Source organism: Heptranchias perlo, chromosome 25, assembly GCF_035084215.1.
Source record: "Heptranchias perlo isolate sHepPer1 chromosome 25, sHepPer1.hap1, whole genome shotgun sequence".
NCBI classification, from domain to species: Eukaryota; Metazoa; Chordata; class Chondrichthyes; order Hexanchiformes; family Hexanchidae; genus Heptranchias; species Heptranchias perlo.
This window is the reverse complement of record NC_090349.1, coordinates 43,292,986-43,305,858: the sequence shown is the minus strand read 5'-3', so window position 1 is coordinate 43,305,858 and position 12,873 is coordinate 43,292,986.

Sequence of the window (12,873 nt, the reverse complement as noted above, 5' to 3'; positions counted from 1 at the left end):
GTTATAGTCCAACGATTTTATTTGAAATTTACAAGCTTTCGGAGGCTTCCTCCTTCCTCAGGCAAATCATGGCTGATCTGCATCTTAACTCCATTTACCCTTCTTGGTTCCCCATCCCTTAATACCCTTTACCCAACAAAAATCTATCAATCTCAGTTTTGAAATTCTCAATTGACCCCCAGTCTCGACAGCTTTTTGGGGGAGAGAGTTCCAGATTTCCACTCCCCTTTGTGTGAAGAAGTGCTTCCCGGCATCACCCCTGAACGGCCTGGCTCTAATTTTAAGGTTATGCCCCCTTGTTCTGGACTTTACCTTTCCTCAGCAATAAATATGAAACTTAGAGCAGCTTCATGGCGGATCAGTGGGTAAATGCAATTCCCGTTACTGAGACATGCAGACAAGCAAGGTTCCACCTTCAATCCAGGGCCTGTGCGGAGTTAGGCGATTGTAACTGGGGCAGTCGTTGGAACGGTACAGTTGGCCTTAGCATCCTTGACTAAGGAAGAGAAAATTCAGCCAAGGTTTCTGCTCTTATTCTCCATCCAATGACGCCTTTTAAATACAATTACATAGAACGTACAGCACAGAAACAGGCCATTAGGCCCAATAGGTCTATGCTGGTGTTTATGCTCCACACGAGCCTCTGCCCTCCCTGCTACATCTCACCCCATCAACATATCCTTCTATTCCTTTCTCCCTTGTGTGTTTATCTAGCTTCCCCTTAAATGCATCTGTGCTATTTGCCTCAACTACTTCTTGTGGTAGCGAGTTCCACATTCTCACCACTCTCTGGGTAAAGAAGTTTCTCCTGAATTCCCTATTGGATTTATTTGTGACCATCTTATATTTATGGACCCTAGTTTGGTCTCCTCTGCAGTCTCTCCTCCTTTAAGACTGTTGGACATTGTCCTCGAGGTTCGATGAGGCCAGAATCAGGGAGATACTACCAGAGTCAACTCACCTACCGACACTCACTGCCTCGGCTCACACCTGAATTGCCACTTGACCAAGTTGGTGCCAGTGCCCATGGAACCATGTGCCACCGTGATTTTAAAATTCTCATCCTCGTTTTCAAATCCCTCCCTGGCCTCGCCCCCTCTCCCTATCTCTCTAACCTCCTCCAGCCCTACAACCCTCCACGATCTCTGCGCTCCTCCAATTCTTGCCTCTTGCGCATCTCTGATTTCCATCGCTCCACCATTGGCGGCCGTTCCTTCAGCTGCCTGTGCCCTAAGCTCTGGAATTCCCTCCCTAAACCTCTCCGCCTCTCTGCTCTCCTTTAAGACCCTCCTTAAAACCTAAGATCCTGGTTGAGGCCATCCTCATGATCTTGGGTTCATGTCACGCTACACGTTACCCCACCAGCGAACAAATGTTATCTGTTTTTAATATAACGGGTCATTTGCTGTCTTTTCGATGTTTCTGCCTCTCTCTCTTTTTTTTTTGGTGGTTTGTATATTCGGAGACCTTGTAGGTAACACCTGTCTGTCTGCACACTGATTGCCTTGGCAACGGGTAGTTGAAAACACTGTCTGTAATCACCAGGTATTGTTCTGTGATTTATAAATGCGAAAGGTTCGAGGATTTCATTTCCACAACATTCACCTGAGGAAGGAGGAAGCCTCCGAAAGCTTGTGAATTTCAAATAAAATTGCTGGTCTATAACTTGGTGTTGTAAAATTGTTTACAATTGTCAACCCCAGTCCATCACCGGCATCTCCACATCATTGTTTCATAGTCACAGCCTTCAGGCGAAAAGGGTAAAAAAAAAGGGGGGAGAAATGGAAATATAGAACGATTTGATATTAGAATCTTCAAACATTGGTTATTTTTGCTGAAGTTTTTTTGCGACTATTCAATCATTGAGTCAGGCAAAGTTAAGAATTGGTTAAACATGAGAGATAAGCCAGCAATGTGGACAGGCACTTTGAATGTGTAGTGGGAGAGATTACTCTTTGGCACTGTTCCCTTGATAGGTTCCAGATGTTTTTTTTCTCCTCTCTCCAACCTTCTCCCCTCCCCTCCTAAAGGTGTCTGACTACTTGAGGGGATATATTTGCATGGGGGCTAGGTGCTCTCCAGTAACCTCTCCAAGTGACCATTCATTAAGTGTGAGTCTTGACAATGACTGTCGACAGGCTATTTGACTAATGGACGCATCAGAGGAGAGTTCAACCTGGTCCTTACTTGATTACAATACGCGCACACTTCCAGTGTGAACCCTGCCTGAGAGAGAACGAAAGAAAGAAAGACAGACTGACAGACTGACTGACTTGCATTTATATGGCGCCTTTCACAACCCCAGGATGTACCAAAGGGCTTCATAGCCAATTAAGTCATTTTGAAATGTAGTCACTGCTATAATGTAGGAAACACGGCAGCCAATATGAACACATCAAGGTCCCACAAACAGCAATGAAGTAAATGACCAGATAATCTGTTTTCAGGTGTTGGTTATGGGATAAATATTGGCCAGGACACCGGGGAGAACTCCCCTGCTCTTCTTCGGATAGTGCCGTGGGAATGTTTAACGTCCACTTGAGAGGGCAGACAGGGGCCTCGGCTTAACATCTCATCTGAAAGCAAATAAATCGTCAAATGAGTGGCTTTGAGTCTGTGAGAAAACTACACTCGTATAAACGCTGAGCAGCCAGCGTCCTCAATGGGAATTCTCTTGCTCAACATGCATTTCCAACTCAGCAGAATGAACACAAAGGATTTTCAAGCTGAGTCAGCTTGGCTCAGTCAGTAGAACTCCAGCCTCTGAGATAGAGATTTGTGAGTTCGAGTCCCAATCCAAGATCTGAGCAAATACATTTCCTGACCTTACGATTTGGTTGCAAGACATCTGGTAGATTCAGAATTCCTTGGGATAATTTCTACTTGGTGGAGGCAGGTGGTTTGTGAAGTAGCCGCACAAGTCCCTTATCGTCTCAGAGAAGTACACTATTAATATATTGGAAAAAACATGTATTTATATAGTGCCTTTCATGTCCTCAGGAAGCCCAAAATGAGTAAACATCTTACGGTAATAAAATATTTTTTTTTTTAAAGTTTGAATTGTATATCAAATTATATATATTGTACAGTTGCAGAAAGGGCTGAATTATGGGTTATAAATGGAAATAGAGCTGGTTGATGTGTTTAAGATGATGGTTTCTGAAATTCTGGGGCCTTGCAAACGTCAGGCTCAAAGGGATGGGCTGGTGTCAGTGCTGGAGGCACGGTAAGATATTCTGCAGTGATACAAGGAAAAACTTTCCAGAACCTTCCTCCGAGAGCCTGAGTGGAATCCAGGCTTTAGTGGACTGTTCACAGTTTGTGGAATGAATCGATTGGCCTTCCCTCATTCCGGCCTTTGTGTATTGTATGAATTTGTACTAGAAAAAGCTTGGGTCTTTGTAGAACAACCTCAAAGCATGTATATCATAAGCCCCTTTGATGTAAGTAAATGCACTGGGATGTGGTAGGCAGAAAATATAATTATACTCATTGCAATTAAGATGTTACATTTTCAGAAAATAGTTCTTGCCTCTATATATTCTCCCAAGTGGTCGCATTGCTTAATAATAACATGTTAACCATTGTTGGAGCTGTATTTGCATAAAGTTTATAATCAGTGCCGGGATGTTTAATTATCTTGTGTTAAAGCCCACCAGGTACACAATACTTACCATCCACCCCTTTATCCCAAAAGACCTTTTCAACGCAGCCCAGCACAATGAGGTAACGAGAGTTCAAAGCCTGAGCAGAGAAGCTGGCGCTAACAGGATGCTGAGCCTCTCTGGGGCTTCCCCTGGCCTACAGGAACAGAACTAGGGACATTTCTGCAGCCCGTTAGGCTGTGCGTTGTAGCTTGCGGTGTGTGAGGGGAGTTGCCTGCAGCATGCCAGGCATCTTGTATGAAGCTTGATTTCTGCTGCTTCTCCTCTCGCTCTGAACATGAGTACAAGGGTTATGTTGAAAAGAATATAAACAGACAATACATAAGCTCACCCAATTCCCTAATGCTACTAATACGCTACAAGAGCAGTGTCACAATGATGCAAATGGATCAACAGCAACACTTCATTCCCAACTGTGCTGCACTCAACACTCCCCAGTTTTTTACCAAAGCTTAGAGCACTCGATTAAAGACCACTGACCTCCATTTTTTTTTTCTGTGTCTGAAATTGAGTTTGAAAATGCCTGAGGAGAAGAAAGCAGCTCCTAAGAAAACAGTGAATAAAGCGCCAGCAAAGGGCGGCAAGAAGAGGAAGGAGAGTTACTCCAGCTACATCTACAAAGTGACGAAGCAGGTTCACCCCCCACACACCAGCGTCTCCTCCAAGGCCATGAGCAACAACAACTTGCATTTATATAGCGCCTTTAACGTAGTAAAACGTCACAAGCCGCTTCACGGAAGCGTTATCAGACAAAATTTGACACCCAACCACAGAAGGAGACATTAGGACAGGTTGGTGACGGAGGTAGGTTTCAAGGAGCGTCTTCAAGGAGGAAAGAGAGGTAGAGAGGGGGAGAGGTTTAGGGAGCAAATTCCAGAGCTTAGGGCCTAGGCAGTTGAAGGCACGGCCGCCAATGGTGGGTCAAAGGAAATCGGAGATGTACAAGAGGCCAGAATTAGAGGAATAAATCTGCAGCAATTTGATTTGAATATGCTTTGTTTGTTGTTAATGGGGCTTCAGCTCCTGGTTAGTTGTTCTTAAAGAAATGTTTTTATATTGAGCATGACTTTTAAACCCATGTCTCTTGAAGGGGCAGTCAAGTGCTCCACATATCATGCCTGGAGCTGGTCAACTATTAGAGAATAGATATCATGAAGATTATTCCTAAGAAGCCTTGAAAGTTGTTCTTTCGATTGAATTGCCGGTCTTTTCTTTCAGTGACACTTAGAAGGACAGCAACTGACATTACTGAAGATTACACAACAGGCACCCGTAAACCTTTCAATCTGAGCAGCTGTAAACTTTGGAATTCACCTTTAATGAAACGTTTCTGCAGGCAAACCTCTCTTTGATGTGAAAGTGTTGGGTGAAAATGGATGAGGAAATGAAGTCATCTTAAGGCAGTTTTCTCAAACATTCTCATTCTTTGTAAAATTCAGGTTTCAAGTTACTGTAGACACCTTGGCCAATAAATAAAAGGAACTCTTTGAAACACTTTGTGTGTGTGTTTTTTAGCGAGTTCTCTCCGAGGCGCAAGGACACTGTGTTCTCTATTGTGGTCAGTGGGCTGGCTGTAAAGCCCAGTCTATTTGCAGTTTATGGAGTGAGATCACATTCCTTGTCATCACTTTCCTCACACTTCCACTCTTTTACTAGCATAAGGAAACAACTCGAGACAGCTTTGCTGGGCCACCTGCCATGCCAAGAAAAACACCCGTGGAGAGGCGAGAGAAGATTCAACTGACAGGCTTGGCCATCTGAACACATCAAGGTGCACCGTACTGAACGGAGCAAAAAAAAAGGGTTTCTTTTAAAAGAAAAGAAAGAACTTGCATTTCTACAGCGCCTCTCACGACCTCAGGATATCCCAAAGCGCTTTACAGCCAATTAAATACTTTTGAAGTGCAGTCACTGTTGTAATGTAGGAAAACGCAGCAGCCAATTTTTGCACAGCAAGATCCCACAAACAGCAATGAGATAATGACCAAAGTTTCAGGGATGTTGGTTGAGGGATAAATATTGGCCAGAACACTGGGAAGAACTCCCATGCTCTTCTTCGAAATAGTGGCCGTGGGATCTTTTACGTCCACCTGAGAGGGCAGACAGGGCCTCAGTTTAACATCTCACCCGAAAGACGGCACCTCCGATAACGCAGCTCTCCCTCGGCACTGCACTGAAGCATCAGCCTCGATTTTGTGCTTCACTCTTTCTATTTTCCCTCCATTACCCATTCTCTCCATGTGTCTTGATTCCACTGAGATTATCAGATGGTGTCACCACTGCAGTTACACGGAACAGATTCAGACTGTAGCACGGGGATTCACAATGACAGAGCGTGAGATGGAGTAGCTAAGAGATGCTTCACAATGGATGGGAGTGAGGTGAGCAACAGAGAGGAAGAAATGAGTTTCAGGCACTTGTCTAAATCAATAATACGCTGGATGCACGGAGATTACACTGATGAAAAATTTATTAGTATATCTATTGTTTTTACAACATTTAACAAGTTATTTCTTATGCAAATGATTTACCAATCAATGGAGAATCTCTTTTATCTCCCAACCCTGAGCCCACCAAATTTCTCCCTTCCTTTCCTATTTTTGCCTCATACATATGACTTTAGTGTCTTGGCTACATTACCGGACTAGTAACCCAGAGGTCCTGCACTAGTAATCCCAGAGAATATGAGCTCACAATCCCACCATGGCAGTTTGAGAATTTGAATTCAGTTTAAAAAATCTAGAAATAAAAATCGTGAAGCATTGGATTATCATTCACTCTGTGTCAGTGTGGCTCAGTTGGTAGCACTCTGAGTTAGACAGGTCGTGGGTTCAAGTCCCACTCCAGAGAGTTAAGCACAAAATCTAGGCTCACACTCCAGTGCAGTACTGAGGGAGTGCTGCATTGTCGGAGGTGCCGTCTTTCAGATGAGACGTTAAACTGAGGCCCCGTCTGCCCTCTCAGGTGGCCGTTAAAGATCCCATGGCACTATTTTGAAGAAGAGCACGGGAGTTATCCCTGGTGTCCTGACCAATATTTATCCCTCAAGCAACATCACTAAAAAAGAACAGATAATCTGATCATTTTCAAATTGCTGTTTGTGGGATCTTGCTGTGTGCAATTGGCTGCCACAGTTCCTACATTACAACAATGACTACACTTCAAAAATACTTCTTTGGCTGTAAGGCACTTTGGGATGTCCTGAGGTCATGAAAAGCGCTATATAAATGCAAATCTTTCTTTCTAATGTCCCTTTAGGGATGGAAACCTGCCGTCCTTACCCGGTCTGGGCCTATATGTGACTCCAGTCCCAAACCAATGTGGACGACTCTTAACTGCCCTCTGAAGTGGCCCAGCAAGACACATAATTGTGTCAACTGGGGATGGGCAATAAACGCCGGCATTGCCACATCTCGAGAACGAGTAAAGAAACGCCACAGTTGTTAATTGCCCTCTTTGAACTATCGAAGGGATTCGTCACATTTCCCATGATGACCGTGTGTGTGTTGATTGGCAGCCGATGCGCAGAATGCAGGGGTCGTCCCTGTTAACCTTAGTTGATAGAGATCGTCCATTATCAGCTGGCATATTTCCAATCGCAGATAATCACAGTTGAATTGTCCGATCGTGCAACATTTCACATGAAGAAATGAATTGGCAATAAACCCCTTTGCACAAAAGGATCTAATTCAGAAATCCATTTAAATTAAGAGCTCATTCAAAATCTACTAATGCAAATTGGCACAGTCGGAAGGCTTTAATATCCAGATATTTTTTGCATCACATAAAATGTTTTTTTTAGAATTTACTTCTGAAGCGCTTGAAGATTTTTTTTGACTGGTTCATGCAAGCCTTCACTTCCACTTCATGACAAAAGAGTGAGAGCTAACCGATACGGGATTGAGCAGTCTGGGGCTCTTTCCACTAGAAAAAAGAAGACTGAGGGATGACCAGATAGAGGCCTTAAAAATAATGAAAGGGTTTGATAGGGTAGACGTGGAAAAGATGTTTCCACTTGTGGGGGAGACCAGAACTAGGAGCCATAAATATAAGATAGTCGCTAATAAATCCAACAGGGAATTCAGGAGAAACTTCTTTACTCAGAGAGTGGTGAGAATGTGGAACTCGTTATCACAAGGAGTAGTTGAGGCGAATAGCAGAGATACATTTAAAGGGAAGCTGGATAAACACATGAGGGAGAAAGGAATAGAAGGATGTGCTGATAGGGTGAGATGAAGTAGGGTGGGAGGAGGCTCATGTGGAGCATAAACACCGGCATGGATCAGTTGGGCCGAATGGCCTGTTTCTGTGCTGTACATTCTATGTAATTCTATGTAATACAGACGAGGAAGGCCCAAGATTTGAGTCTGACTTAGTGGACCTCAGCTGGGGCAGGAGTAGAGGGCCATTATAATTGGCCTTAGCAACTCTGGGCTAAGAAGAGGACAAATCAGCCCAGGTCCCTACTCCTGATCACGACCCAGTGACCCCTGCTGGAAAGTGTGAGCCTTGAATGAGGAGGGTAAGATGGGGTCGGCTGTGATACATCCCCCTGGAGAAAGAAGGCTTGCCGTCGTTCACTGTCTAGACTCACGTATGGATGATGGGGGCTGAGACCTGTGGAACTGTACTGCACCGGGCAGTGTCAGGAGAGAGAAATAAAGAACATTTAACTAGGAGAAAAAAGAAAAGAAAGACATGAATTTATATAGTGCCTTTCACGATCTCAGGATGTCCCAAAGCACTTTACAGCCAATGAAGTACTTTTTTTTTAACGGTAGTCGCTGTTGTAATGTCGGAAGCATGACTGCCAATGTGCGCACAGCAAGATCCCAAAAACAACAATTTGATAATGATCAGATAATCTGTTTTTTTAAGTGATGTTGGTTGAGGGATAAATATTGGAATCGGACACCGGGGAGAACCCCCCTGTTCTCCTTCGAAATAGTGCAGCGGGATCCTTTACATCCACCTGAGAGAGCAGAAGGGACTTTGGTTTAACATCTCACCTGAAAGACGGCACCTCCAACTGTACTGCCTGGATTTTGTGCTCAAGTCTCTGGCGTGGGACCTGAACCCACGACTTTCTGAGGCGAGAGCACTCTACCCACTGAGCCACGGCTGACACTAACGGTAAAAGGAAAGCGAAGGACGAGTTACGCACAATTTAAAAACATCCAGTGGAAAGCCTCACCCGTTTGGGATCGCAGATGCGCTGCTGAATTTCCAAGACCTGATTCTGTCGAGTGAGGAACTCCACCGGGAGCACGACATCGGAAAATAACCCCCTTACATTTCAGCAGATCGAAGTTCCATTCTCATGTTGCGGATTTAAGTTTTTGCAAAAGGGCATTTAACATTTTCAACCATGTCTTTTAAGATCAAGGGTTTTACATTTTTATAATTCTACCAGTAACCTTGGATCAAATTCAAGCTTTAAGCCTATCTGATGATCATATTTTAGGATGTGTTTCAAAGGGTTTTTTTTAAGCAAAATGTTATTCAAGTGTCTATTAAATTCCAACTTGTACTGAAGAGACAAAGTACATTCTGTAGGAAGGGATTGGCACTAAAACGAACATTTGATGTTCCCTGTGGGCAAACATATAACATTTCACAGCCCATTTTTAATCTTTTCCACATCCATATCAAAGGTTTTTGAACCATGTTGGTTTTCCATTTAAGGATTTGCTGCAGATTTTGCTTCAGTCGGGATAGGAAATCATAAAGAAGGCAAATAATATCGGCATTAAAGTGCTGTGGTCAGTTGATGATATTATGGGGTGGATCCATGTTTATCTAGGGCAGGGATGTCCAAACTACAGGCGGTGGGCCACATGCATGCCCTCTGTACCCTGGCAACCTGCCACTCAGCCAACTCGGTTCTATTTTCACTTATATTCATTGATTTGTTCTATTTGAGTTTTGTGGACTTGTGTTCAAATCTCTCCATGGTCTCGACCCTCCCTATCTCTGTCACCTCCTCTCTCTCACTGCATTCCTACAATTCTGGCCTCTCGTCCATTCTCCACTTCCTTCGCCCCACCATTGGTGGCCGTGCCTTCAGCCCTCGAGGCTCAAACCCTGGAATTCCCTCCCAAAACATCTCCCCCTCTCTCCTTGTTTAAGACCTTCATTAAAACCCATGTCTTTGACCAAGCTTTTGGTCACCTGTCCTAATATCTCCTTCCGTGGCTTGGTGCCCATTTTATGTCTGATTACACTCCTGTGAAAAGCCCTGGGATGTTTCACTATGTTAAAGGCACCATATAAATGCAAGGTGTTGTAAGGGTTATTTTAACACTGTTGCCTCATTAGTGGATAAATCCTAAATCGGAGCACGAAGATCTGTTAGTATCAGCAACTCAATGGAGATATTGGTTTAAACTCTGCACGTGGCCCCTGAAGCTCCATGACTTGCATCTCTGCGGCCCACAAAGTAACGAGCTTGGACGCTCCAAGTCTCGGGTCTTGATTTTAAGCATTACCCTCCCCTGATTGACTGATTTTTCCATTTGTGCTACTTAAAGAGGACAGAGCATCGCTAATCTCGGAGTAATCTTCGCAGCCCTACAACCCCTCTCAAACTCTCTGTTCCTCTGGCTTCTTCTTCATCTCCCCCTTCCTTCACCCCACCACTGGTGGCCGTGCCTTCAGCCACTTTGGTGCCACGCTCTGGAATTCCCACTCTGAACCCTTCCGCCTCACCACATCCCTCTCCTCCTTTAAGAGCTTCCTTAAAACCCACCTCTTTGATCAAGCTTTTGGTCACTCCTTTTAATATCTCCTCAGAGCCCATTTTATTGATGACGCCTCTGAGGAACACCTAGGGACATTTTTCTATGTTAAAGGCAAGTTCTATTCTTGTTGATTTTCCATGCACTGCCAACCAGAGAGAGATCTAATTCTGTGGTTTAGGGTTACTAAACTAGAGCAGGACTTTGGATGGATGGTTGAAATATTACATTACATGTGGTCAAGACGTGAATTTGAACCAGTTCTTGTAATTTTCCTGATGGTAAACTGTAAACATTATGGGGGAAGAATTTCTCCCGATCTACTGCCACAGCTTTGGAGGAAAACCTGAAGAAACAGCTTATCTGGCCATTTTTAGCCATTTGCACGTTACTTCAAGGCATATGTTAATCTAAAAGCAGGAGCTTCTGAATGCCCTTGGAGAAGGAAGCACAGTTTTCAAAAGCACTTTGATAGCGAAGAATACATTTTCAGCATGTCCATTGACACCACTGTGTTAGCCAATGAGTTGGAGGTAGAGAGGTACTTATGGCAGGACTCACAGGCAAACAGTCTATTTTACAGCAAACACAGTCTATTTACTCAGCAAACATAGTCTGTTTAAACAGCGCACTACAGGCAAACAGTCCACAGAGTCTATTTAAAAAGGGTCTCGGAACTACAACAAACAGAACTCATGACCGAAACTACAGCGACGTCTCCCGATAAAAGCAAGGTCACTTCACCAGTAAAATGCAGTGAGTGGAGGATAGTTGCATAATACAAATTATGTGTGTAATATTAATCCCAGTCACTTATAGCAGAATGGGCTCCAGGCATGATTGACGGGGGGAATTACCCAATCATCTCGATTCTGGCCGGGAATAGTGGTTTCATTATATGCAGCCATAAATTTATGGTCTCCCTTTAGCTTGAGCTCCATTCTGACAGATTATGGCTCCACTTTTACTGTAACTGTAGCACCGGAGAAAAGCAGTTTCACTTTGTATGAAAGTAAGGAGCTCTGAGTGTAAATCCAGAGTCAGGACCCGACCTGAGTCGAGAGACTGCCACCTCCATATTTACACTACGACATTAGCCTCAGTGCAAAGTGAAACTCTGATACAGCCGTGGCTCAGTTGGTAGCGCTCTCACCTCTAAGTCAGAAGGTTGTGGGTTTTAAGTCCCACTCCAGAAACTTGAGCACAAAATCTAGCTGAAAGTCCCAGTGCAGTACTGGGGGAGTGCTGCACTGTCAGAGGTGCTGTCTTTCAGATGAAATGTTAAACCAAGACCCCATCTGCCCTCTCAGGTGGACATGAAAGAACCCAGGGCACTATTTCGAAGAAGTTCTCCCCCGTGTCCTGGCCAATATTTATCCCTCCATCAACATCACTAAAACAGATTATCTGATCATTATCACGTTGCTGTTTGTGGGATCTTGCTGTGCACAAATTGGTTGTCATGTTTCCTACATTGCAACAGCGACTGCACTTTTAAAAAAAGGTACATCATTGGCTGTGAAGCCCTGAGGTCATGAAAGGCGCTATATAAATGCAAGTTCCTTTCTCTTTTTTACAGGTGTAGTGTCATGGCAGTTTAAATATCCCAGGATGGTATTCAACATTTCACCCTTTGTGGGGTAGTTCAAGGTATGACTTTCATAGGAACTATAAAATATTCCTATATAAGCATGCCCGGCAATTCTGAATTTGTTTTACAATTCCCAGAAAACAGTACGTGCGCAGTCCAGCTTTTGGATGAAACACTAAGCCCAGTTACTGGGATGGATTTTTAGGGGGCTGTGGTTATTTGATATTAGATGACGGTAGATGACAGAGTATCAGAAATAAACAGTGTAAAGAGAGGCGGCTCAGATTATTGGAAAACCTGGAAGATTTCCAACCTCGTCGGCTGGGGATTTTCACTTCATAAGAAAATCACTGGAGCAGTGATGCTGTAGCACTTCACCATTATACCCCTTGAGAAAGCACTCAACTTTCTAGACTTGTTCAATGCTGCACAATATGTGGCACAGTGGAAATCAAAGACATGTGTGGGTAGCCATATTGAAATGAATGCTAGAAAGTCTGGTTGCATGGCGTGCAGTATAACTGCAAACCAGCCTATAACCCCTCCAGGGCAACAAGGTTGCCATGTTGACGATGAGCGTGTCCTTCAAAATTTCCAACTTGAATCGACTTTTCTCAGGGCCACTTGTACAACGGAGAAACTAGCCTGAGACTGCAGTTATACTGCAGTCAGTGTGAAGCAGTGAAAGACTACCTACCGGAGATGATCTGACACCTGACCAGTTAAATGCAATTTGGGTAACTTCACACACACATTATACTACGCAAAGCCAAAACCCCAGACTACAGCATAACATAGCTGCACTGTCAGCCGTGGCTCACTGCGTAACACTCTTACCTCTGAGTCAGGAGGTCATAGGTTCAAGTTCCACTCCAGAGAT